The 24480-nt window shown below is 38.4% G+C and overlaps 3 pseudogenes; 2 read left to right on the top strand and 1 right to left on the bottom strand.

Annotated features, from left to right (window-relative positions):
• Positions 1 to 907: 907 nt before the first annotated feature.
• LOC111553145 lies at positions 908 to 24163 on the top strand (annotated as a pseudogene).
• LOC111553146 lies at positions 3866 to 4214 on the bottom strand (annotated as a pseudogene).
• LOC111553141 lies at positions 13554 to 14642 on the top strand (annotated as a pseudogene).
• Positions 24164 to 24480: the final 317 nt, after the last annotated feature.

Genomic DNA, 24480 nt, shown 5'->3' with positions numbered 1-24480 from the left:
CAGGTATTGCTTTGGCAATTAAAAGCTGCTCATCCGAAGTTATATCTCCAATTTGTGTTTTGTCAAAATGTTACTATGGAAAAATGAGAGAAAGGGTAAAGAAAGAGAAATGGGAAAAGGTGCGTGAATGGAAGAGTAAAGAAGCAAAGAGAAAAAGAGGAATCGAATTCTTAAAAGATTTAGAGAAGAAAGGGCAAGCAGAAGAAAAGAAGTTAGAAGAATCAGAACTGAGAAAGAAAAGGCCAGATCTGAGTCTCCTGTGCTGGTGAAGACCCGGGCCAGGCGTCGCAGAGCCTCGCAGGGCACAGCTCGGGGCGGGGCCCAGCAAAGCAACCACGCCCCCTCATTGACGGGCTTACGAAGCCGAGACCTTTTGGTCCTGGGCAGCCCCTCTGCCTCCCAAAGCACTGAGGCCGGATAGCACCGGGCACCCAGCTAGCAGGACGCCCTTCGACTCAAAGTGAGACCCCTGTTTTCCCCGCCCCACTCGCCACCCTCTCCGGGTTCGGCTAGTGCTTCCCTCTGCAGGGGCCGGAGAGAGCGCGGTCTGCGGTGCGCGGTCAGTCCCTGGGGTGGAGGCTGCATTTGGGTGACCCCTGCCTGCCACGTTATCTGGAACTGCCCTGGGGTGACCAGAAACAGTCCTGACGTTGGGGTAGGGGTTCGCAGACACCGCACTTAACCCCTATGGCAGCTTCTGTGGAATCATTGCCTGTTTTCATTTTCCCTACTCTGAAAAGTTGAGAGAAACTTGGTGCATCCCAGGCTCAGGTAGTCACTGTAAGTGGTGGGGCAGCGCCCGGATGACTGGCAGCGCCAGTCGCACTGCTAGGGACAGGTGGCCGACAGATGGCAGAGAGATCACTTACAGGTAGTCACCCTAAGAGATGGGGCAGCGCCAGTCGCACTGCTGGGGACAGGTGGCGAGAGGAAGATGGCCTGGCTCCCATGCTGGGAAGGGTGTGACCAGGACAGAAACAGCAGGAAACAGTTCAGGTGTTTATGAATTTGGGAAAATAAAAGTGAGTAAATACGGCCCCTTTACATCAAGAAATGTACTTGTGATATGATATATACGTGTATATCAGAATAAATGTATTACATATGTGCATACACATATACATATATGTTTTCACCAATCATTACTGGCTCATAACTCCCATACGCCCTTTTTACAGTCTTGTGTTATAATGTGGGGCACTGCAGTCCCCAGAAAAATGAATTTCTCTCTTTGACCTTCTTCTGCCCTCCTTTCAACTGCTGCTTTTTCTCCCCCAGGTAGGGATCTTCCCCTACCTTTCTGTCTTGTAGCTGGCTATAAATAAATTCTCTGGCCTATCTTGTCTGATTGTAAGTCATAAGACTCCCATTTCGGAAGGGGCCCTGCTCCATACCCAGGAGGAAGGAATGCTGCAAAGGGGAACCGAGAAGAATCTGAACAGACAGGCCTCAGTGGGTTTCCCCGGTCTATTACTGTTAGATCATGCTGATTTTGTGGGATGATATTCCTACACAATTATCTATCAATCATGCTTACCCAATGCCAGACTCAGGCCCTCAGTTGCTGTCTACTCAAGTAACTTACATGTTCATATCTGCAGGTCAAAACTCTCTTCTGAGCTCAGGATCCATCTCTTCAGCTGCATAATTGACATCTTCTTTTGATTTCACGAAGGCCTCATATCTCTGCTAATTGAACTCTTAATTTTCCAACCTCTTTCCCACATCCCAAACTTGACTTTTTTTTTGTTACTCCCTGTTCAGCGGATGTGACTGTTATGCATTCACATGCCAGACTGGAAAATTTGGGCATCCTTGTACTCTGCCTTACCCTCATACTCCATAACCAGTCTGTTACTGAGTCTCCCCAGTTTTATCTTCCCAAACAGGTATCTCTTGACTCCCTTAGCTTCTCCACCAGCAAAACTTCCCTCCCCAGGTTTCAGCCAATTATCAGCCAATTATCCTCCACACTACTGCATCCTGAATGTAAATAGTTTAACTCTCTACCCATACCCACTTTCTGCCTGTTCAGTAGCCACAATGAAGTGATTCCTCAAGTGTCTCCCATCAAATTCTTATCCCTGAGGTCCTGTAAGGGATGAACCCTACTACCTCCCCGCTTTATCCCTCCTGATTCTCTTGACCTCTGAGCTGTCACACTTAGGTCCTTCAGTTAGTCTTCATGTACCAGGCATCCTGCAGTTGAGTGAGTTCATGCGTGTTCACTTCTTCTTCTCACCTTAGTTTAATCTTGTCTTCAGGGAAACCTGATCTGATGCCTAAGTCCAGGTGAAAGCTCCCGTTAGATGCTTCTCATTGCACTTGTCCTCCTTAGCCTTTATTATTACAGTTGTGGTTTTGCATGTGGTCTGTGCATTTTTGATTAGTATCTGAGTCCCCTCCTAGAGAGTAAGTGTGAATGGGACCTGGTTTTCCTCCCCATGGTGCAGTGTACAGCACATAATAGGTATTCAGCAAACATCTATTGAAGGGTGAAACACATAGTGACTTCTGGGTGGAGAATCCCTTAGAAGAGAGGGTAGCTTTTGAAATGGGCCCTGAAGAATTGGTCAGAGTGACATTAGTGCTGTTAGAAGGTGGGGGTGTGAGTGGCTTGAGTCATTTCTGGCAGGAAAGTGGGTGCAGCTTGAAAACATCTAGTTCTGTTAAGACTAGTGGAGCAGAATGGGTGTCAGAATGAAAAAAGTTTGGTAACAATTTTTTTTTTTTTTTTTTTTTTGAGGTGGATTCTCAATCTGTCACCAACAATTCTTGAAGATCTCTAAGGAGTTACTCATATAACTCAGAGAGTGGCCTCCTTTTTAAATTTTTTTTTTTTTAATTCCTTTATCAGGAAGAAAAAGCAACAGGCGGAAACTCACTGTATTGGTCCTTTGCCCTCCTTTCCTCTCCTGTCTCTTTTCCTATAAATAATGTGAGTCCCAAGATAGGGATTTCTGAGTATCTTCAAGATGCAACTCTGTGTTAGCTATTCTCAATTGCAAAGGAGACAAAACTAGGGTTGCTTTACATTGAGGCCACAGTTTTGGAATCTGACAGCTTAAAAAGCTTCACTGTGCTAGATACAGTCTTTAGAGCGTGGTCAAGCCATTGACCAGTTATTCTAGTCTTCGGAAGTCAGTGGAAAGTTGGACACTTCAGAACACAAATATATGTTGTTGTTTTTTCCACTCTCTAATCTCAGAGAAATACATTTCATTTTTTTCTTTTTTATTATTCTTTTAGTCCCGGAATTTTCTTTCCTCAGAATGTCATAATAGAAAGAACAATGGAATTTAAAATCAGTTCAAATTATTACTGTGTTATTTCTCTCTATCATCTTGGGTACAGAAGTTCTCATCTCTAAGCCTTAAATTCTTGATCTTTATAATCTTATTAAAAAATACATCTCCTATGTAGAGCACCTGCCTACCTGGCATTTAGTTAGTACATGTGCCTTTTGCTCCTTCCTTTCAAAGCTTCTTTTATTTCAGTATTCCCAGTGTTCTTTCTTTTATCTTCACTTTATCCTTCACCCAGACATTTAACTATCTATTAAAATGTTTCTTGTGTCCTTTTTCTCTATTTCCTAAACTAGTGTTTTGTTGATTTTTTTTTTTTCTTCTTCTTTTTTTTTTTTTTGCCTAAACTCCCTTTATTTCACCCAGCTACGCAAATTGCGAGGCCAGGGATATGACCACAAACAGTTAAGTTTTAATTTACATGAATAAGCTTTCTTCTCACTTGGTCTAACACCCACCCTATCTGGCACAGATACACTTAACATGCAGTATTAAGTACAATTTTTATTTGATTTTTCTCCAGCGAATAGTCTGTCTTCAGTCTTTAAGGACTCAGCTCCTTACATGGGCTTTGGTGGGAGCTGTGGGGCAGCACCCGCAGGTCTAAATCGGGGTGGGGGTGTTGGATCCTTGTGGGCTTCATGAGATCAATTCCTGACTACTTTGCTGTGAATTGCACAACTCACACAGTAATGTGTCTTCACATATTGTTCGGGAAGCACATAGGCTTTGAAGATGCTCACTTCAGAAATGTCCCTGACTGCTGTGGCCTCCACTATGTCCCGAATGATAAATTTCTTAATGGCCTTGTCCTTGGGCATGCATTGGGCACAGTTTGTGCCGGGAATAGGCTGCACGTGGCTGCAGCCCTTTTTTGGTACAATCATTGTTCCCTCTTTTCTTTGTCATCTTGGAGGAATGCACCAGAGATTGTGTTTTGTTTTTTAACGTGTTATGGTATGAACACATTTGGAGACAATTTAATAGAAATTTTTAAAAATATTTCTGTATTAGTAGTGAAGTAATCCAGGTAGAAAGTGTTCTTTAATTGGTCTAAGAGTAAATCGTGGAAAAAAAAAATTGAACTCTGGAATAGGGCAGGGGGTAAATACGCAATGAAAGTCTGTTGCTAATTAAGATTTTTTTGTGTGTGAAAAAACTATTCTATAATTAAGACTTTTAGAGAATTCTAACTACTTTGTGCTGACATGTGTTAAATATTTTTGGAAGATGGCTGATCCTTGGCAGGAAGGCATGGATTAGGCAGTAACCCCAGCAAGACAAGCTGAAGAGGTATGAATTAAAACTTTGTCAGCCATAATGTGACGGGTGTGAAGCGTGTGGTTGCCTTATTAAATAAAACATGTATTTTGTTCAGTCTGCATTTGTTTTCCTTTTACTAAACACTTTACAGTGAGTACTTCAATTTTATATCATTAAACGTCTTGTGATGACAGTTGTGCAGCTAAAATAGGATGTTATATTATATAATTCCGTACCTAAAAGGTCATAATTATTGAAGCCTTATGTTATAAACATTTCTATAAGAAATTCTTAAGAGTATCTGTTTTTTGTTTTTTTTTTTTTAAGACGGAGTTTCACTCTTGTTGCCTAGGCTGGAGTGCAGTGGCATGACCTTGGCTCACTGCAACCTCCAGCTCCCAGGTTCAAGTGATTCTCCTGCCTCAGCCTCCTGAGTAGCTGGGATTACAGGCACATGCCACCACGCCTGGATAATTTTGTATTTTTAGTAGAGATGGGGTTTCTCCATGCTGGTCAGGCTGGCCTTAAACTCCAGACCTCAGGTGATCTGCCTGCCTTGGCCTCCCAGAGTGCTGGGATTACAGGCGTGAGCCACTGCACCCAGCCAAGAATATCTTTAAGGAATGTTATTTAAAGTCAGATTGAATGTTTTAAACAATTTTTGTGTTTTATCTTTTTGTTTGATTTAAAATTACTTATGCTTTTTTATTTGCCTGCCAAAAACCCTTTTTAGGTGGTTCGTGATGCTCTTAAAAATGAAGTGAATGTTATCCTGAAAAGTTCTCCAGTTGATTTGGTAACTGCTACTGACCAAAAAGTTGAAAAAATGCTTATCTCTTCCATAAAGGAAAAGTATCCATCTCACAGGTATTTCTTATTTCCATTTCAAATGACAAAATGAAATCTAAGTCAGAGTCACTTATACTAGGCAAGCATTTTGATTTTAGACACAGAAATTGACTTCAGTTAGCTTAAGCTGAAAAGGGATTTATGTTGTGGGTATGGGCTCCTTGGGCCAGAACCATGGGAGGGAGGAGGAGTATCTGAGGGGACACAGTAGCTATGGCTGAGGCAGCCACTGGTACCCTCACTCCTGACTCTGATGGTTTGAATACTTTCTAACTAACCTTTTATCTTTACCTCATTAGTTTAAGATTACAAATTCTGGACAGGGATATGCGGTTTCTGAGCTTAGGTGCTTTGCATATGCTCAAGCTGACAGGGAGTAGGAAAGAGGAATCTTTGGATTCCTTCATAGTAAAAGGAATGAATGGTTGGGTGCTGGGAAGCTAACATGACAAACGTCTGCTGTTGGCATGATTTAAAAGTTCAGTTTCATTCTCTGTATCATAAACTTCTTTATATGATAGAGTGGCAGTAGCTCTAGAAAGTCTGAGAGAAAATCCCGAAATTTGGGCTCTTTTACAGGCACAGAAATTTAACAGAAACATTATCATGCTAAACTGTTAGCACTGTGATTCTGGACTTCTTCCTAGTCATGTCATTGGCCATTCCTGGTGTTTTTAGCCATTGAGAAGAAAAAATGTTTAAAGCCGTGGCTAAGTATATTTCTTCAGAATAAAAAGATTTATAGCTAAGAGAAAAAGAGATAAATGGAGATGATGATAGTAGTTTAAGACAGTTCAGTTTTAAATGAAAGAAAATAAATAGAAAAGAAAATAGGAAAGAAGAAAACCAGTGAACTCTAGTATCATTTATGGGATTTCCATAAGATTCAGTTAGAAACAAGTTACCAAGTGTAGCTCACACTCAGGATAAGGGGTATTAGGCTCTGCCTCTTGATGGGAATATTAGAGAGTGTCTGGACCCATTTTTTAAATCATGGCATTTCCTTAATGATTTCTCATCTTCAAACAATGCTCGTCTGGTGTGTGTGTGCGCATGCATGAACATGCGTGTGCCATTACTTACTCTGGTATTACATTTTATAATTTTTTTGGGTGGGGGGAACAGAGTCTTGCTCTGTCACCCAAGCTGGAGTGTAATGGTGTGATCTCGGCTCACTGCAACCTCCATCTCACGGATTCAACCAATTCTTCTGACTCAGCCTCCTGAGTAGCTGGGACTACAGGTGCATGCTACCACGCCCAGCTAATTTTTGTATTTTCAGTAGAGAGGGGTTTCACCATATTGGTCAGGCTGATCTCGAACTCCTGACCTCAGGCAATCCACCCACCTTGGCCTCCCAAAGTGCTGGGATTACAGGCGTAAGCCACCATGCCCAGCCACATTTTAAAATTTTGAATTCTGTAATTTTTCTCATGACTTTCTCTCAGTACAATAAAATAAAGCTTCCCCCTCACTGTTATCAGTCTTTATAGGGACAAAGAAGCAACAATAGAAAAGTAGTGTACAGACTTTTATATTTTATACAAGACTGTGCAGCTAAGGAAATATCATGGTTTGGACATTGTTAATAGGAGTGTGTCCTTCTTGCTTTTAGTTTCATCGGTGAGGAATCTGTGGCAGCCGAGGAAAAAGTGTCTTAACTGACAACCCCACATGGATCATTGACCTTATTGATGGAACAACTAACTTTGTACATAGATATGTTTTAAATAGTTTAATATAATTGTTCTTTGTATATTACCTGGATAGCCCTTTAGAGTACTCTGTGCAGAAACATATACATTTTAGAGAATCACATACTTTGTTTATGCATCTTTATTCTAAGAAAGGGTACCTAAAGTGAATACAGCAAATTGTATTATGCAGACTTCTCATCGGATATGGAGGTGAAGAAATATTAATGGTGTGATCTTTTTATGTGGAGTAGCATGCCCTGGTCACCATTCTTTTCTCACTCTTGGAGCCATATAAAAATTGAAGCAAACAACCTTGCTTCTTTGAGATCGACAAAGAAACTAATGAGGTCACTATTGGAGTGGTGTCAATATAGAATGAGTTCAGTCCAGAAGAGAAAACAGGGTTAAAAATTGGAGGGGTGTTAGGTTCAACAGGCTTAGGCTTGAATTCTGGTGTTTTTTAATTGACTTTGTGACTTTGGGCAAGTTAATCTTTTTAAGCCTCAGTTTTAAAAAAGACCATATTAATGTCACCTAATAGAATTGTTTAATGATGGGACTCTGTGAGTGGTATATTTATCTTAGAACTTAGTATAATGCCTGGCACAGAGTTTAAGTATATTATATCACTAGAAGAAAGCCCGATGGCATTGTGCATGTTGAGTTAAAATGAGTAGCCAACTATGGTGGGATTCCACATAGATGTTACTTTTTTATTTCCTTTTTATTTTTTTAAGACAAGGTCACACTCTGTCACCCAGGCTGGAGTGCAGTGGCAAGATCATGGCTCATTGCAGCCTCGAACTCCTAGGCTCAAAGTATGCTCCCACCTCAGCCTCCCAAGCAGCTGGGACTACAGGTGCAAGCCACCACACCAAGTTAGTTTATTTATTTATTTATTTATTTACTTTTGTAGAGATGGGGTCTCACTATGTTGTCCAGGCTGGTCTCAAACTCCTGGCCTCAAAAGCAATCCTCCCACCTTGGCCTCCCAAAGTGCTGGGATTATAGTCTTGGGCACCACCCCTGGCCCATCAATGTTACTTTTGAAGTTGCCATGTAGTTGTACATGTCTGTACTATGTACAGAATCGTTAAAATCTATAAAATTTTATAGACTTTGTATATATGATAGTGTTGTATCTTTTAAATGTGGAAAGATGCTTATGGTGTAATGTAAGAGTAGAAGATTGTATGATACAGTGTGTATAGTTCGATCCTATTTTTGTTAAAATAAAAACTCATGTATTTAGAGGTTTTTATTTGTAGTAGTTATATTGACCCTATTTTGCCTTGATCTTGACTCTCTTGTGGGTCAGAAATTTCAAAGTATTTGTTTTAACTGTCATGCAACAATAAAAATAATGGTGAATAGTCTACTTTTCAGATGTGAAGTTACAGGTTTGGTGTTGGAATAGAGACAAGTAACAGCAATTCTGTACAATGCAGTACCTGTGTCTACCAAGGCTCCCGGCTGCAGGAAAAATGATGAAAACAGACTATTTTCTTTCTAACAATTCACTTTAATTTTCTTAACATTTACTTTTATTTTTTGAAAAGATATTTTCATGTAGTCATTAGATTACGGCATTCGATATTCAAAAGATAGGAAATGGCATACAGTAGAAGATACCCTTGCCACTTCTGTCCCCAGTTTCTCAGGACCCATCTCTCAGGTGACCATTGCTATCCGTTTCTTATGAATCCTTTCAGAGGTGTTTCATGCCTGTAGGAGCACCTTGTGTGAATACATGTACGTATATATGTCCCCTTCCCTCCTATTTACACAAGGAGCTGTATACAATACACACTGTTCTGCATATTATGGGGAGGAGGAATAAGACTGTTTATAGAAAAAAATTTATGAGTACTTATACTATGAAAAGATTAATTTTAGTAACTATATTAACAATAAGTTTTATTTTGGTAAATTTATGTTTTGTCTTTTTTTAAGATTTCCTTTTGTAGCTGTTTCAGTTGGCTTTGTTGTAAATAAGAAGGTATGTTGTTTTAAATGTATAGTTGATTAAATGTCTTGCTTTCATTTTCTGGGAAAGAGTAAATGTATCTTCATAATAAATTCAGATGTCTTTTTTTCAATTCATAGAACTGCATTATTTTGAGTATAAGCTACAGGACTGTTAAAATGTTCACAATACATTTCCATTGAAGAAAATGTCATGTTTTCTGAGAATCAGGGGTCGTAAGGAGAAAATGCACACAAGTAACTGAAAGTTCAGTATTTAGCCACCATTATATGTGCGAGAGAGTGAAATGGGGTAGGGTTTGTGTATGATCTAAAATGCTGCATGGAAAAATTGGGATTTAAGCTTGGAATGCTTTAATAGGTATCAGTGAAAAGAGCCCTTTAAAGACCAAGAATTAGCAAGGGCCAATGCATGGTGTGAAAATAGCAAGTGTATTGTGGGATCGACACATTATTGAATACTTGTGTCGAAAGCCCAGTAGAGTAAAATCCATAGCTATTGCATTTCCTTGTTGCTTGGCTGTTTGTTTGGTTAAACAGTGAATATATTTGCTATTATCTTACATCCCTGTCATTAGGGAATTTTTTATATGTTTGATCAACCTGTACACAAAAACTTTAAAGAAATTTCTGAAAATAAAACACAAACTAGTACAAATGGAAGCTTAGCCCTAGGGTTGCATTAATCTTGAGAACGTCCAAAAGGAGATGAGTGAGCATTCAGTCTATAATCAGCCCTGGGCTGTGTGCTGGCCCTGCCACTGAACTCACAGCTCAGCACAGAGCTGGATGTGTGAACAGGTAAAGATGATTATGTGGTGGAACCATGACAAAAAATACAGTGGGAACACAGGATGTCACCGATTCTGCCAAAAGTGGGTTGGGAAAATCTTTATAACAGAAGGGATCTTAGAAGTTGGTCATGTGAGTTGATCCTTAGAAAATTAGGGCTTTGCCAGATGGAGGGAAAAAAGGAAAAGAAAAAAGGAAAGCATTTTAATACGAAGAACAGCTTGGAGAAGTCGAAGACCATGATGTGTGTGGGGAACAGTGAGATGTTCATGGAGAAGGAAGCACTGGAAGTGGCCGGGCAGAGGTTAGTTTGGCCTTACTGTAAGACACAGTGGCCAGTCTATGTGACAAATTTAGTTTTTTGTTTCTAGGTAGTTGGGAAACAGAAGAGGTTTTGGAGTGGAAAATGACAAATAATTCTAACAATGTAGAGATTATACTGGGGTTTGGGTGATTCTGAACTAAGTAGAGGCAGTGAGAATAGCCAAGAAAATGCCAAAATTGGGAAGTGTTTTTAAGATTCAATTTGAAGGAGGAGATTTATGGGGAAGCAATGGGAGGTGATCAGGTAATGAATGATTTTGATCTCCTTGATAGAGATTCTGTAAGACTAGGTTCCAAAGTGTATTATTAATATTATTATTTTGAGACGGAGTCTCGCTGTCGCCCAGGCTGGAGTGCAGTGGCACAGTTTTGGCTCACTGCAAGCTCCACCTCCCGGGTTCACACCATTCTCCTGCCTCAGCCTCCCGAGTAGCTGGGACTACAGGCACTGCCACCACGGCCGGCTAATTTTTTGTATTTTTAGTAGAGACAGGGTTTCACTGTGTTAGCCAGGATGGTCTCGCTCTCCTGACCTCGTGATCCACCCACCTCAGCCTCCCAAAGTGCTGGGATTACAGGTGTGAGCCACTGTGCCCAGCCATATATGTTTTTATCTATGATTATGGGGTTGATGGGAGCAAAATTATTAAGAAGTTGAATTTGTGGACTGGAAAGGCCAATCTGTGTGAATATGGAGAGCTACAAGGGAAATGGAAGCAATGGAAGAAGGAAGAAAAGCCTGAGGTACCTAACTTTTAAGGCTGAGGCAGAGAAGAAGGTTCTAAAATAGTGACTCTGAGATGGATTGGTGAGTAAGGTAGAACTGAAAGAGTAATTCTGGAAACATGGAGGTACTGAATTAAGTATTAAATAAGGGTTGATGATGGCCAGCAGTCTCCAATTCTTCAGGCAATACATTTGGTCAGGAAAGTTCATTGATTTTCTCTGCGGGACTTTCAGAAGAATAAGTGATCAGGGCAGAAGCCAAACTGTAATGTATTAAAAGGAGCACAGGAGATGCAAAGTGTAGACTACTCATTGGCAGTAAACAGAAAAGGAAGGAATAACATTTTGAAGCTTTTGTAAGGGAGGGAGAAACTTGGTGAGAAGGTATGAAAAGAAAAATCCAAGAGAAGAGATAATCAGTTGATGGAGCAGTTTTTCAGAGAATATAAGAGAGGGTAGAAAATAGAAACGCTCTGTCTTCTTCTGGAGCAGGAGGGAGAGAGGTAAGATGAGTGCTATTAAGTCTGCACATAGATAAGATGAGAATAAGAAGGATTCCAGATCTGATTACATTTTTCTTTGATTAGGCTGGAAAGCCTCCTACAATATAGCCATTTCAATCTGTTATTAGTAGTATGTGATATTTTCTTGTTAGTGTCTTAGAACAATTCATTGATTTAATGGTGAAAAATATTCAGGTTTGGTAAAGGAAACTTGTTTTTCTTCTGCAGATAGAATTTGGAGTTGTGTCCAGTTGTGTGGAAAATAAGATGTACACTACCAGGAAAGGAAAAGGTGTGTTTTGTAATGGTCAAAAACTACAAGTTTCACAACAAGAAGGTAGGTTTATTCTCCAAGTTTTAGTGCAATTGATATTGGGTACTCATGTTTTATTGTTCTTGTAATGTTTACCTGTGGAATTCCCCAGGTGTTAAGTGTTTCATAAACTGTGTTTATTTTCTCTTTGTTCTGTTATTTCAACTTCAGTTTTGAATGTGGAGTGGAAATAGGGAAAGCAAATGTAATTGAGCAAACACTTCAGGCTCAGCACTAGATTTGGTGATGGAGATAGGAAGATGATTAAGACTGGCTTCCTACCCTCATTTGAGTTCATGGTTTATGTGTTAGCCATTGTAGCTAAAATTCTTTATGGAATTCCTCTGATCTGATGCAAATGGGACAGATTACTGGAAAGTAATATGGGGGAAAAAAAGTCAATTAAAGCTGGAATCACTTAAAATGATACACATACATTTTATATGAACTGGATGATTGGCATTTGAAGTCTTCCTCTGTGACAGCTGTCGACCTAAAAGGAGAAAGCTCAGGCAAAATTAATATAGAGAGTTTATTCAGGCCAAAGTTGAGGTCTGCAGCCCAGGACACACTTCCTGATTGTCTTGGAGAGTGCTCCGGAGAACTAAAGAGAGGCTCAAGTTTTTAAAGAAAAAAGGATGAATCAGAAGAAGAGGTAATTTCTGATGTTTTTCAGGAATTCTCTTTGGTTTACCAGTATCACATTAATTACTGATTGACTATACATTGCTGCACTATAGCACATATGGCATTTTATGGTTACTTGGCATCAGTTAGTCTACAACCTGCATAGCAAGTGGCTTCAAGAGGCAATTATTTAGCTCCATGGGGAGTGAGACTGACTGCTGGTATACTTTAAATGCCTCTCTGGGCCTGATAATTTAAAGGGGCTGACATTCCACAGATTTAAAAATGGTTTTTTTTCTTCTTTCTGACAACCGATTGAAGTTTTGAGTTACCTTTCTTCCATAAACTACATCCAACATTTTTCACAGATTACACTTTGAGATTCTTTTAAGTGCAGCAAGAACTTAAAGATACTTGCAAAGGAATTTGAGTTCAGAATCTTCCTAGACTTTAATTTTTCTCCTCAATCACTTAATTTGAGAGCAGATTTTTAGGTCATTTTATTTTTATTGAATTCTAAGGCCCCAAAGATTGGATGAGGCAATCTAGTTTTTGAGATGTTAACGTGAAAAAATATGCATCTTAGAACTGAAGGAGGTGGGGCCTGAGGTCCTGGGGCAGATTCTCCTTGGTACTCCTGCATGGAGGAAGCTGCACAAGGATGCCACCAGGAATGCTCGCACCTCCTACTGGGATGGCCTGCGCAGGACAGGACGGTCTCTGTGCGGATGTGCGGGTGTGAGCCATGGTACCCTGGGCCAGATCTCGAAAGGGAAGCTGGGAGGCTGGCCTAAAGACTGGGGTGAGGTCGCCACTCCTTTCTTTCAGGCTGGAGCTACTCTGCTAGGGTTTAAAACTTGAAATGGGAATAAAGGGTAGTATTTATGAGAAAAAGAGAGTAAATCGTATCTCACCTCCTCCAGCTTTTTTTTTTTTTCATAAGAAACCAAATTAAACTTATGCATTCTCCTAGCTGTTATTGTCCTTCAGTTGGACAGAGTGAGAGCAGAGCGAGACCAGGTCTGAGATGGCGAAGCAACTCATTCCTTTAATGACATTCACACTGATGTCCTATTTTCAAACTATTTGAAAATTGCATCGTTCTGCCTCCAGTACTGGCAGTTTCTCTGTTCTGTGATCAATGTGATTCACAGGAACATTTTGTTAAATGAGCCAAGGGTGTGGAAAATATGACTTTTATATTGGTCTGGGATTAGCTATGAGCTCCAGCATTTTCACTGGAGGAAGTTTCATTTGTGATGGGGAAAAAAAGGCTTTCTACGACTTGCCAGAAAAGATTCTATGACAGCAGGTTAAGGTGGCCACGCATATCCTAAAGAATGGTTGTGGTAGGCCAGACTGCTGTCAGTGGAAGCTGGCGAGGTGGCCAACTTAGCGGCATATGGGTTTGCACTGGCCATGCTGGTGACTCCACTAGGAGCTCTCAGCGTCCTAGTAAGTGCCATTCTTTCTTCATTCTTTCTAAATGAAAGATTTAATCCTTACGGGAAATTTGGATGTTTGCTAAGTATTTGAGGATCTACAGTTATGATCACTCATCCTCCAAAAGAAGAGGATATTGAAACTAAATAAAATACCTCACAAGGTAGGTGATCCAGGTTTTGTGGTCTTTGCAACTCTTGTGGTCATTATGGCCATGATAAGAATCTTCCTGGTGGGTCCCCACCATGGACAACGATCTTGTGTATGTAACAATCTGCTCCGTAATTGGCACATTTTCAGTCTCCTAGGTTAAGAGCCTAGGCAGTGCTATCAGAGAGCTGTTTGCTGGAAAGCCTGCGCTGCCACATTCCCTGGCCTGTATTCTGCTGCTAAGCCTCATTGTCTGTGTGAACACATAGATTAATTACCTAAATTGGGCCCTGGATATGTTTGACACTTCCATCATGACACCAATATATTACATATTCTTTACAACATCAGTTTTTAAACTTGTTCAGCTGTTGTTTTTAAGGAGTGGCAAGATACGCTCATTGATGATGTCATTGGTACTTTTGAGTGGCTTTACAATAATCGTGGAGATATTCTTGTTGCATGCTTTTAAAGGTGTCAGCTTTAGTCTAGCAAGTCTGCCTGTGTCTCTTCAAAAAGACAAAAAAAAGCAATGAATGGCAATCTCTCTAATATGTGAGAAGTTCTTAATAATAATGAAGAAAGCAAAAGTTTAACCTGTGGAATCAAACAACACACTGGTGAAAATATCTCCTGAAGAAATGGAATTCTGACGGCTTTTTAACAAAGATGTAATTAAAAGGTTAATCTATAATTCTGTTATAAAGTGAATTTGAATATCAGAATATGTCTGAAAAAGCACTGTTCTCAAATAATGATCTTTAAAGACATCCTCTTAAAGGTTTCACTAATTTGAACTAAGAAATTACTTTTCTGATTTATTTATTTATTTATTTATTTATTTATTTATTTATTTATTTATTTATTTTGGAGACAGAGTCTTGCTCTGAAGCCCAGGCTGGAGTGCAGTGGAATGATCTGGGCTCACTGCAAGCTCCGCCACCAGAGTTCAAGCGACTCTCCTGCTCAGCCGCCCGAGTAGCTGGGACTACAGGTGCGTGCCACCATGCCCGGCTAATTTTTTGTATATTTAGTAGAGATGGGGTTTCACTATGTTAGCCAGGATGGTCTCGATCTCCTGACCTTGTGATCTGCCCACCCTGGCCTCCCAAAGTGTTGGGTTCACAGGCATGAGCCACCGCGCCCGGACCTACTTCTCTGATATTTAAATGATGGTAGCTCACTAAAATGCACTCAGTGCATGACGAATTTCTATTCACATTGTATTATTGTAGAGATATTTTACATTTCGAATCCTTCTCCAAAATCTAAAACTCCTTAAAATGACAGTTTTAAGTCTATAAAAATGCTTTATTTTTTTTCATTGGTGATGAAAGTCTGAAATGTACATTTATTTGTCATCCCCACTTCACTAATTCCTAACCATATAGGCTTTTTTATTTTAATAAAGAACAAAATTATCCCAAAATTATCCTGTGATTTACCTTATCTATTATAACAAAATACATATATATACACACATACACATCTGTCAAAAACAAGCAATGGGGAAAGGATTCCCTATTTAGTAAAAGGTGCTGGGAGAACTGGCTAGCCATATGCAGAAAATTGAAACTGGACCCCTTACACCTGATACAAAAATTAACTCCAGATGGGTTAAACCCAAAACCATAAAAAACCTAGAAGAAAATCTAGGTGATACTACTCAGGACGTAGGCACGGGCAAAGATTTCATGACAAAATCACCAAAAGCAATTGCAACAAAAGCAAAAATTGACAAATGGAATCTAATTAAACTAAAGAGCTGCTGCACAGCAAAAGAAACCATCGTCAGAGAGAACAGGCAACCTACAGAATGAGAGAAACATTTGCAATCTATCCATTGACAAAGGTCTAATATTCAGCATCTACAAGGAACTTAAATTTACAAAAAACACAACCCCATGAAAAAGTGGGCAAAGGACATGAATAGACACTTCTCAAAAGAAGAAATTCATGATGCCAAAAAACATGTGAAAGCAATCTCAACATCACTAATCATTAAAGAATGCAAATCAAAACCACAACGAGATACCATCTTACACCAGTCAGAATGGCAATTATTAAAAAGTCAAATTAACAGATGCTGGCAAGGTTGTGGAGAAATAGGAACACTTTTACATTGTTTGTGGAAACGTAAATTAGTTCAACCATTGTGGAAGACAGTGTGGCGATTCCTCAAAGATCTAGAACCAGAAATACCATTGACCCAGCAATCCCATTACTGGATATAGACACAAAGGAATATAAATTATTCCATTACAAAGATACATGCACACGTATGTTCACTGCAACACTATTCACAATAGCAGAGACATGGAATCAACCCAAATGGCCATCAGTGATAGACTGGATAAAGAAAATGTGGTACATATACACTGTGGAATACTATGCAACCATAAAAAGGAATAAGATCATGCCCTTTGCGGGGACATGGTTGGAGTTGGAAGCCATTATCCTCAGCAAACTAACGCAGGAACAGAAAACCAAACATTTCATGTTTTCACTTACACGTGGGAGCTGAACAATGAGAATGCATGGGCACAGGGAGGGAGATACACACTGGGGCCTGTCCGGGGGTGGGGGTGAGTTGGGGGGTGGGAGAGCACCAAGAAAAGTAGCTAATGCATGCTGGGCTTAATACCTAGGTGATGGGTTGACAGTTGCAGCAAACTACCACGGCACACGTTTACCTATGTAAAAAACCTTCACATCCTGCACATGTACTCTGGAACTTAATTTTAAAAAGTAGTACAACAGTTACAAAAATGCTCAGGACAAACACACCTGGTGAACATACATCTTGTTGGATGGGAGGTGGTGAAGTGTGGGGTGTCAAGTGTGTCCTGAGTTTCAGTCAGGATGTTTCAGAGGAAAATGTAAAGCCTTGGATAATTTGCCAGCTTTGTAAATGGAAGTCGAAGAAGAGCTACCATGTAATTTCAACTTCTGTTTTCTTTCAAATCTGTATACAAATTCCCTATTGAATTTAGTTTGTAACTTCTACTTTTTTGTGCTTAAGATATTTGCTCGTTTCTCACTACACATATCATGCCTGCAGGCAAATTGGTTATATTCTGTACCTTTTGGGGAATGGTCTAAGGAGCTGGATTCTTTTTGATGCTTATAAAAAGCTGACTTGGAAATAATAACTTTATCAGTTTTAATATGTAAAAGCTTAGAAATTAACTTGATAAAGCTAGGAAGAGAGATAAAAATGTTATATTTTCTTCTGAATAAAAGTGTCATTTTTTAAGAATTCCAATTATTAAAATCTAGTGATTATTTAAAACATTTCCTTTTTAGATATTACCAAATCACTCTTGGTGACTGAGCTGGGCTATTGCAGAACATCAGAAATTGTAAGAACTATTATTTCCAATATGGAAAGGCTTTTTTGCATTCCTATCCATGGGTAAGCTCTTTTCATTTTCCACCTAAAGTTCTAGATCACTTAACATCTTAAAATAATATATTTTCCTTTAGAAATTAAGCATTTATTTATAGAAATGGGATTGGTACCATAATTCTAATGCTGTCCCTCCCCTTGCCCCCCAGTCCCCGACAGGCCCCAGTGTGTGATATTCCCTTCCCTGTGTCCATGTGTTCTCACTGGTCACAATGTTGGTTTTTTTGAGAGACTTCAGAACAAAAAGACACCCATTTTTATTAGCAGTGTCTGATGTTCTGCAGTAGGTTTGTGTGGATGTGTTCTACTTTTTTCTATTTTGATTCATTTGGTTATTGGGGCTCCTTGGTTCAGAGCTCTGTATTTTGTCAGTTCTGCCCTTCTGTGCAGTTTCCTTTATAATATCTGTTGAGTGGTTGTGGTAGGCAGGGTTGGCTTGTCTTGCTTATCATTGATTTCTGCAGGGTCCTTAATTTTTCACTCTTAGTTCCAACTTTTCCTTGACTTCTTGGTCTCCAAGAGGTACCATCTCTTCTGTCTGATGTGATTCTCCTCCAGAATCACAGTTTCCCCGAGGTAGCTGGACTGTGAATTACCAAGTGCTGATCTGTGCTCAGTGTTTTTGTATTTATTGTCTCACTTATACTCTTTTCTGAGGGTGGTTTTTTCTGTGTTCCCTGTGGGTCCTCGGCTCCTCCCTGCTCTCCCTCACAAAGTCTTTTCTGCCTCTTCTCCTCCACTCTGTGTGTCCACAGGCTAGGAATGCTCCATTAGAATTAATTTGTTGTTTGCTCTTTCTTCTGCTTACAGGTAGTTTGATATTTGTATTTTCCGATTCCTAGAAATGCTGAAGGAATAGGTCTTATGGGTTTTATTTGTCCTCCTTGTTGATTTTATTTCATTTTATTTTTCAGGTGGGTAATGGGGAGTTTCAAAATCAGCAGGCCACTATTCCTCTCTAAACCTCAGAGTCCTTCTGTAATCATTTTCATAAATGAAGAAATTAAAAGCAAACATCTATCCTTATGTTTACATTTTCAAGAAAAGCTAAAGTTTTGAGGTCTTTAACTTTAATATAGTTATGCTATATTAAATATAATTGCTGGCCTTTATTATAGTTGTTTGCATTAAAAATCATAAATTTTGTTGTTATTCAACAAAATCTGTAAGTTTTGAATAACATATTTTACTGCCTACTGTTTCTACCTTTTTTCCTTTTGAAAATATCATCACTGAGTTATAAGAGTCTTAGACCTGATCAAAGATCATCTAATAATCCAGCCTTATTTTGTAGGTGAGTCAACTGAGGTTCAGAGAGGTGATGTGGTTGCCTTAGATCAAAGAGCTAAGTGGAAATATGACTAGAATCCTGGCTCCCAGATCATTTCTCTTTCTCCAATATTGGACTTCTCTTAGGAGTCGGAACCTTAAAAATATAGTTTGGCCATGTACAAACTAATTTGTTACTATACATTTTTGTTCTACATAGTAATGAGTAAAGTAAAAGAGAGAGATCTTCTGTCAGATAGCTACAGAACCTCCCAGAATGATGCCCTTGAGAGAAGGGCAATAAACTTGCTGCTACACTGTGCTATTCTGAAACAAGGACTGTAACCACAGGCTATAAAATGGTTATGTTAGTCATAAAAGAGCTGCAAGAGGCTTACAACTTTAACCTTTAATTTTGCTGTTGGATAAAGTAAAAACTAATTTTTACTTCAGAATTTTTTCAGAAGTATAACCAGGGAAATATTACCAAGGAGAAGTTCTGACATTGATTTAAGATCTTTTGCATTCAGCTGCTTCTTTAGTTTAGCAACATGGCTTCAGAGTTACTTACACAAAGCAATGAAACTAAAGGGAGTCATAATCTGAATGAATGCTTTAAACAAGCAGAAACAGTCTAATAGGTTCCTAACTAGGGACAAACATTTTTGAGACAACAATTACTGTGGCTCAATTTCCTTTAATTTTTCAAAATTTAATTAGATGAAATATACCTGGTATATATTTTCTGGCATCACCGTTTGAGAATAATTTTATCATAAACATAGCTAGTTTTTATTATGGATCTTTTATATGCCAGTCACTCTTTTGGTGCTTTACAAATATTGTTTGTAGTTATTGTAACAGCGATCTAAGGTAAATTGGTATCCCTATTTGATGACAAGAAAGCTAAAACTCGAAGAAGAAACTTGGTCCAAATTAGTTTTTTTGGTTTTTGTGATGGAGTTTCACTCTTGTTGCTCAGGCTGGAGTGCAGTGGTGTGATCTTGGCTCACTGCAACCTCCACCTCCTGGGTTCAAGCAATTCTCCGGCCTCAGCCTCCGGCCTCATGCCTGTAGCTGGGATTACAGGCATGTACCACCACACCGGGCTAATTTTGTATTTTTAGTAGAGACAAGGCTTTATCATGTTGGGCAGGCTGGTCTCAAACTCCTGACCTCAGGTGATCTACCCTCCTTGGCCTCCCAAAGTGCTGGGTTTGCAGATATAAGCCACCATGCCTGGCCCAGATTAGGGTTTTTAAGCAGCTGAGCATGGAACAAACTCAACTCTTTGTGACCCCAAACAGTGTTTTTTATGATATACCCTGTTAGCTGTATAGGAAGATCAGACTAAGATAGGATTCAGAAGGCACAGTGTAGAATCTATACCACTGACTTAATTACCTGGTAGTATAAGTAATCTCTTTGGTAATATTTGCTCACAAAAATATGCTCTAGCTGATTACAAGACTCCTTGCCTGAGCTCTCATGATGTTCAATAGAAGTGATGGAAGCACCACTAGTTACTATCACTGTTGTTCTGCTAACCTAGGATTCTCTCTGAATAGAATACTAAGGGATTACTTATAAAAATCTTGGTCTTTGCTTTCTATAATATGAGACATTAACTTCACATACCTCATATGAAAAGAGGAGAAACACATCTTTCTTTATAACTGAAAAAATGCCATGAAAGCTAATTTGATTTCATTCATTTGGGAAACAAACATCTTGGAAATTTATTGTACCCACTAGTTCTTTCTTAAATTTGATGTGCAGCAAAAACATAGGCAGAAAAACATTCCAAATCAAAGACATTATGTCATTCTAATCCTTTTTTTAAAAAATCACTTTGAGATGAAGGATGTACTTAGGTGCAATATTTTTTATAGATACAAAATAAATACCACATTTGTAATCAATTTATCATTACTTTTTTAAAAAATAAACTTGGAAAGATCTTGGTAAATAGAACCCACTGCTTTATTTCCAGAGCTTTAAACAGTCACAAAAGGAGTTTGACTAAAAACCATTTGCAATTGACTTGCAGACATAAATGATCTTTTTCTTCTAAAAACACATTTCAATGTGTATTTCTTTAATAAAAAGGAACATTGTCTCATACAGCCACAGTACAATCATAAAAGTCAGGAAATTAACATTGATACATAAACTAATATAAAGACTTCATTCAAATTTTGAGAAAAAATTTAACACAAGGTCCAATCCAGACTCATACATTGCATTTAGTTCTCATTTCGCATCAGTTTCCTTTAATTTAGAACTTGCTTGGTCCTTATCTTTTATGACCTTGACATTTTTCAAAAGTATAAGCCAATTATTTTGTAGTCTAGCTCTTGATTTGAATTTGTCTAGTTTCTTTATGATTGTATTTGGATTATGCATTTTTGGCAGGAATGTCACAGAAGTAATGTTCTGTCCTTCTCAGTGCATCATATCAGGAGGCACATGGTATCTTTCTGTCCTGTTATGGGTGATATTAACTTTGATTACTTGGTAATGGTAGACGATTGTAAAAATGCTATTTTTTTCTCACTGTACTTATTATATATCTTGTGGAGAGATACTTTGATACTGAAAATATCAAACTTTCACCCATTAATTTTAAAATTTATTGATGATTCTTTACTGAATAAGTTATTACTATAATTGCTGTCAAGTAGTATCTTACTTATTCTTACTTATATCTTACATATTCATCTTACCTTGCTGTATTTTCAAGGAAGAGGTGCTATGAGAGGAAAAACCTGTAGTAATCGTTCAAGAGAGGCCTAGGTTTATGCAGAACCTAGGTGGGTTGCAATCCCTGTAGGTCTAGATATGATGCACATGCAGTAGGGAATGATCAATATCGTGATACTTTATACTCCCTAGAGATTATTGTGCATTGTGTGTGTGTGTGTGTGTGTGTGTGTGTGTGTATCTGTGTAAAATAAGCTGTAGTTACCTAGGGTTTAGAAAAATATGAATATGAATATATTTGCATGCTGTTATAGTAGAATTATAGCATTATTTTTAGGGCTTTTTTCATGCAAAATTATTGTTTTCATGTTTATCTTATTAAGTTATTGCTTTGTGAGTATTCATTTTGGGATTTATATAGTACATCACGATAACTGGATTTTATGTATTTTTATTTTAAAATTAAATACCATCTTTTTTTACATTTATTCTCTAGATTGGTTCAACTTATCTCAATCAACATTCAAACTGAAGTTAGGAGGAATACCTTATTTGAAAGGTTATATTTTCGATCTGCCATTTTTGAATACTATTTTTTAGGATCCAGAGTGTTGGAACAGCAGCTACTAATGTGCATTGTGGCAAGTGGAGGAGCAGAAGCATTTTATGAAATGGGAATTCACTGCTGGGATATTGCAGGAGCTGCCATTATTGTTACTGAAGTTGGTGGTGTGCTAATGGATGTTACTGGTAAAATTATGAGATAGTGAATCATTTTTCTCTTTACATCTCTTGGACTTTCCTCTGTATGTAGGGTTAAAAAAGTTTGATACATATGATAGCTTGGCTTTTAAGACAAACAGGCTATATAATTTTGTGCAAAATCAAAATAAACATTAGGAGATAGAGGCAAGGATGAGAACTAATGGCAACGTGCGACTGATAGTGATAAATGGCTAAGCCTTTTCAAATGTGAGTAATAGGAACTCCTGAAAGGCTGTAGAGAAAGCCTAGACAGTCACTGAGTCTGAGGCTTGTATTCAGAGTTCTTTGAATGCTGACCACTGTGATAGTTGATGATGGACTTCAGTCCTCCACCATCACTTTCTGTGTTGGGACTAGAGAAGTTAAATATTTGCTTTGAGCTGATGGTGAAATTTTTGAAGTGAAGAGTGAAACTGGGTTCAAAGAATTCACCAGTGATCTGAGAGAAATGCAACAAAGAAGTGAGGAAATGGGAAGGACAGTGGTATGAAAATTAATTGGAGTCACATTTTCTGTCCATAGATTCTTAAACAGTAGAGGGGTAATAAGAGTGCATACACACACGCACACACACAACGAAATAGAGAATAGATGACATTTTTTCAGACTATCATGACTTGAGACTCTCTCTCTCCCCCGCCAACTTTGCCAGTAAATACCAAACAAGTGGTGTTTTAAAAAACGTATACTTAAAAACTCAGCTATGTATTGCCAAAGCTTAAACACTGTAGTTATGTGACAGTATATTAGATTTTTAAAAGAAAACTGAAAGTATTAAAATGTCATGATTGACCATAGTGCACATTGCTGTACTTGTTTGATGTAAATTATTTTTGTAACAGATATAACTATTTACCATACTTGATTTGTTTTAGGTGGACCATTCGATTTAGTGTCATGAAGAATAATTGCTGCAAAATGTACAGCATTAGCAGAAAGGAAAGCCAAAGAAATTCAGGTAGTACCTTTTCAACGAGATGATGATGATTAATTACAGCAGCCTCATAGTCAATCACAGTTGCTTTTCCCCAGATTTGCTAACTCACTGATGGATATGGGTTTCAGATGTATGATATGCTTGGTTTCAATTGTCTTTGTCGAGATTAAAAATTTTGAACTTGTTTCATATTTTACTATGGCTAGGTTTGCAAGAATAGACATAATGTTTACTTCATTGTTTTAAAAAATGGCATGTGAGAGCTTTAGGAAAAATACACAAAAAGTACAATTGATGAAATAAGTATAACATCAACTGAAATAGCAATTTTGCATTTCTGAGTATCAATGATCTGAAATTTTGACTTGCTATATACATGTATGCCTAGACACTTGCCTAGAAAGTTACCTATTTGGAAAAAAAATTGTTTGGTTTCAAAAGCCATATTTAAATTTGTAAGGATATATTGAGTACTTCCTAGATCAAGGTTTTTTCTTTGAAGAAAACCTTTATGTTTTATTCAGTGTTCATATAACACCTAGCACCATGCCTGTCAGTTGGCAACCAAAATTAAACATCGTAAGAATGAATATTTTGAAGTCATCGATTCCTAGTTATTATATAGAGTAGATACATAATGAGCTCACCATTCTGTACTTTTGCTGTATTTTTCATGATGTGAATTTTCAAGTAAAAACAGTAGTTATCTTTTGTATGTTTCACATTACCATACTGCCAGATACAGCTGATTGTTGTGGGCATTTCTACAATAAATATATTTTCCAAAGCACTTAGTTAAGGTATGTATTTTGATTTCTTTAAAGTCCCTGAGTAAGAGAGAAGAAACTGTTCCTAAAAAGCACTCTCATCGGATATCTGATATATTTTGATGCAGTGTAACATTTTACTAATTTCAATAGTCACATTTCAAAGATGTTGGTGCTGATTTGGTTGTGTTGGCAAATTATGTGTTATTGTTAATATTCAACTATTTGGTTTCCTCCCAAATCGTTATAAATTTCATCATTACTGGATTCCATTCAACCTTTAAGAAAGAGAATAGATGACATTTTTCAGACCAGTATGACTTGCAATTCCCTCTCTCACACCAACCTGGTCAGTAAATACCAGTAAATATCTTTTTTCTTTTCTTCTTTTCTTTTCTTTTTTTTTTTTTTTTTGAGACAGTCTCACTCTGTTGCCCAGGCTGGAGTGCAGTGGCACGATCTCGGCTCACCACAGCCTCCGCCTCCTGGGTTCAAGTGATTCTCCTGCCTCAGCCTCCCCAGCTAATTTTTGTAGTTTTAGTAGAGGTGGGGTTTTACTATGTTGGCCAGGCTGGTCTCAAACTCCTGACCTCGTGATTCACCTGTCTCGGTCTCCCAAAGTGCTGGGATTACATGCGTGAGCCACCACGCC

Source organism: Piliocolobus tephrosceles, chromosome 7, assembly GCF_002776525.5.
Source record: "Piliocolobus tephrosceles isolate RC106 chromosome 7, ASM277652v3, whole genome shotgun sequence".
Classification (NCBI taxonomy): domain Eukaryota; kingdom Metazoa; phylum Chordata; class Mammalia; order Primates; family Cercopithecidae; genus Piliocolobus; species Piliocolobus tephrosceles.
Note: the sequence above shows the minus strand (reverse complement) of the source record. Positions and strands in the feature narration are given on the sequence as shown.